Source organism: Lactuca saligna, chromosome 2 (assembly GCF_052625555.1).
Source record: "Lactuca saligna cultivar CGN05327 chromosome 2, ASM5262555v1, whole genome shotgun sequence".
NCBI classification, from domain to species: Eukaryota; Viridiplantae; Streptophyta; class Magnoliopsida; order Asterales; family Asteraceae; genus Lactuca; species Lactuca saligna.
The window spans coordinates 45,605,502-45,609,839 of NC_136418.1; the positions used below are offsets into that span (position 1 = coordinate 45,605,502).

At 32.6% G+C, this 4,338-nt stretch overlaps 1 long non-coding RNA gene across 1 annotated transcript; it reads right to left on the reverse strand.

Annotated features, from left to right (window-relative positions):
• Positions 1-2,199: 2,199 nt before the first annotated feature.
• On the reverse strand, positions 2,200-3,585 carry LOC145028856 (uncharacterized). The gene is made up of 2 exons (XR_013676219.1): positions 3,212-3,585; positions 2,200-3,029 (listed from the first exon to the last, which is right to left on the reverse strand). It is a non-coding gene; the product is annotated as an uncharacterized LOC145028856 (long non-coding RNA).
• Between the last annotated feature and the right edge of the window lie 753 nt (positions 3,586-4,338).

Genomic DNA, 4,338 nt, shown 5'->3' on the forward strand with positions numbered 1-4,338 from the left:
AATTATCGATTTGTGATAAAAACAAATCCATGGAGGTTGGTACATTGGACAAAGTCAATTCATAAAGCTACTACACAACATGTTTTAATTAAGAATTCGCATCATGTTGTAATAAAAAAAAAGATCATGTGGATCATTTATCTTAAAAATTATTGTATTAAAAAACCAAATTGCTATAATATAAATATTAAATATTTTTATTTAATAAATTTGGTTAAAAAGTCTAAAAATGAATCTAACTAATATTTTTTTATTAAAATTTCACCTAAGACAATGTCACCTATTAATATAATGTATTTAATTTATGTTCTACTATTTAACGCAAGTCATAATCTAGTTATCTTTAGAGGAAAACCTAAAATCTAGGTCAATAAATAGATTTAATCTAAATTGAATCAAAACTACGATCAAATCAACAAACAACAATATAATATCATTTACTAAAACTAATTTGATTGATAAATGAGTATATAAAGATTATTAAAGGAAAATAAAAAAAACATACCTCAACTAAGCAAGTAGGCCGTCCATTTGATTCTCAATTGACCAAATAGTAGGGGTGGCAACTCTTGATCCAACCCGTAACCCGACACGAACCCGATACGAAAATAAGCGGGTTAGGGTTGAGATTTATGACCCGCCAACCCGTCAACCCGTCAACCCGCCAACCCGTTTATTTAATGGGTTGGGTTGGGTTACCTGTTTGGGTTCGCGGGTCAACCCGCCAACCTGCCTAATATTTAATTATCTATTTATTTTATTTTTTAACAATCTAACATCATATTATACTATTAGTTTCTATTTATCATATCCTTAAATTTTAATTTGGTATTCGTTCGTAATTTCGTATATCATCAGCCATATGTTTGGGCAATGTGGCATTGTGTTGTGGGCTACTGTTGGGCTTGTGTCTCATGATCCCATCATCCATCTTTGACCTTGACTCCTTGAGTGTTGACTGTTGAGTCCTTGTGCAGCCAGCCATTAGGTATTTGCGTGCCTTAATAAAAAAAAATCGTTCCTCACCTGCTCCAGTCTCCACATTCACGAACGATCGAACAAAGGATAAAGATTAAGGAGTTAAGGACCGATCTTCGATGGAAGCAACATCACGAACTCACGATTTAATCACTCATCCGGCCAATCGTCACCCGCTCCTCATTCGCTCATCGCTGTTCGTACTCACTCTTGTCAGCTTTGACGTTTTCGACCCACCTTCCTTTCTTTTTACGGTAAGTAACAATCTACACTCTACAATAAGTTTGAACAATTGCACTTTTCATGAATGTTTTGATTTTTAGAGTTTTATTTGGATGTTTATGACTTTATGTTTAATGTTTATTTTGGATGTTTATGAATTTATGTTTAATGTTTATGACTTTTAGACTTCATTTTATTTGGATTTTTCAATTTCATCTTAAAATGTGTTGCTTATTAAATGGGTTATACGTGTTGGGTTCGACCCATTGATATGTGAACCCGCCAACCCATATATTTATACGAGTTATATGGGTTGGGTTGGGTTGATGTTTCCAACCCATCAACCCGTGACCCGACAACCCACCAACCCATATATTATATGGGTTGGGTTGAGTTTCTGAATTTCAACCCGTCAACCCGTGACCCGCCAACCCGAACCCAACCCAATTGCCAGGCCTACCAAATAGGTTCTCGATTTGATTAGAAAAAAGATGATGTTACAGCTTCAAATTTACATATAATAGGGCTGAAGTGTTTATATATATAACTAGGTTATAAATCGTGGTCCCTCACGATTACAAAATTAAACAAATTTTCATAGTTAAAATCATAATTATTTTTATCAATTATTTTCAATAAATTATGGAATAAGATACAAATAAAGTTATTACTAAAATGACAAGAGTTTCATAATAATTTCTTATATTTAAAAAACAGAGGTACTAATAGCCTCAAAAATAAAATTTAGTAAACTCAATTTAATATGTCATTTAAAGACTCATTTAATGCCTATTCCAAGAAGACCTACATAGGTATCCATTTTATTCATTGATTCTTAATGATAATGCAACTTTATTTTACATCTTGTTTCTCGTGGATCTTATCATCACTCAAATACTTACAAATGCCACCCGGATAACCAAAACCAAGAACTGGTGCAAAAAGATCAAGAACTTCGATTAACAATAATATATTTTCCCACCATTCAAACATGTAAAATAGGGCACGACTTAAGTTAACATAATTAATAAACCCTGAGGTGGTTGGTTTAATCCGAGTAATTAAGATTTCTTATCTTAAAAATTAAAAAGAATGCCTGAAACATTGAGGAAGGCACATGTAGACATCCGGCACTGAAACGGATTGTCTTTTGCAGACCCAAATTATTCACCTTCTAGCCATTTGGGAATCTCTAACCAAAACAAAATAAATTGTGTACCAAATATTTGCTTAAAACCATCAGACATGGCTTACAAGTAAGGTTGTTAAATGCTATCATTACACCTTCAACACATCCTCATATAACATATTACAAAGCTCTGCCCTATCGTGTCTTCAAACCTTACACTAACTGCACACAATTTGGTTATTTAACTACATCACAAATATGTTCATTAGTAAGTAAAATGACATTTTTTCATCAAAGAGGATACCCTTGTCGTCAGTTGTCTGTGAGCACAATAATTTTTCAAATATTGAGCTGCTTAGGGGATTAAAAAAATTAAATACACGAACAAAAAAATGTTGAAATCAAGTACTTCATCATTTAGCTGATAGGAATTAAAATGTACATGTGCAGCATCTTCAAGTGATTTATGATAAACTTTGTTGCCCAGGTCCTGCAAATCAATAGTGCCAACACGTAACGGAAAAGCATACATAAAGTGAAATCAATTTTAGAAGTAAAACTTTCCTCATCAAAAGCTTTCTGGAAGTAACTATAAGCCGAATCAAAATAACCTTTAAATGAATCTTTATCACGATACAACATCGCATTATATAATCACCAACATTCATGCACATAGTATTCGAACAACGATTCATATAAACTGCAAAAGTGAGAATCAATGGTAACAAATCACCAAAAAGTGAGAATCATCAAATAAGCATCTATTATATAATCACCAACATTCATGCACATCAAATAAAACCTAATTCAAATCACAAAGAAAAAACGTATGATTCTTAATGATTAATAAATTGAAAGCTTGAATTGATTAGAGCAATTCACCTGCTAGAACCCTAATTGCAATTTTCTTTCTTGCAGCCCTAATGGTTTGAATCTGCCCTTGTATTTACCATGAGAGAGAGAGAGAGAGAGAGAGAGAGAGAGAGAGAGAGAGAGAGAGAGTTCGCTTCGTGAATCTGATTAATGTGAACAGCAAGGAGCCGAGGGGCAACCATCAGAGTCAGTTTCCATTTAACCCATTTGCAGCAAAATGCAGTTGAATAAACCCTAAAAATCCGTAGATGGAGATATATGTGAAGAGCGAGATTTAGGGAATTGAATCTCACATTTGGTAAGCAGATAATTAAGAATTTCAAAATTTTGACTGGACATTTCACGGGATCTGATTTTGAGATTGCTTTTCAATTAAGGAGATATGTATGAGTGGGAAAATACAATAGCGGGTAAACATAAAAAGGACACCTGGCAAAAATAGAATGTAAAAAAGTTACACTTGACGTTTAAGATTAAGCATGGAGATAGGTTAGAAATGTTTGTATAATAATCATTTACGAGTAAAAATAGGAACTAAATAGATAAACAGGGATTGATTAAATAAGTTTTTTTTAGATAAATAAGAACTAAATACAATCTATTATGTATAAAAGGGAGTTTGAAAATATAAACTTAAATAGAATACTACAAATTAATCTAAACCAAATACAATACAACAAATAGAATACCACACATTTTGTTAATGTATTCTATATCTCAAATAGAATGCACTAAATAGAATACATCTACTAGTAATTCCGTATCCTAATTTATATTTGAGATAGCATATACCTAATAGAATACGTTTATTAGATATCATGTATCATATTTCCCATTATGATTCGAAACTAGTTATATCCGTATTATATATGGTGTCTCCTATTTGTTATTTTCTAGTTGATCTGAACTTAGTTTCTCCGCAGCTTGTAAGTTGTGGTGAAAACCTTTACATGATTTTGATGGAAGGATTATTCATAGATGTGATCAATGTTTATAAACTAGACTTTGGTGAAATGGAATGGGTGCCTTTTGAAGATACAGGAAACGAACATGATTTATTTATCAGCCAAGCGGGTCATAGTGTTGTTGTTAAACCAGATTTGGGGGCTGAACCTTGGTCACAGTACCCGAGATAT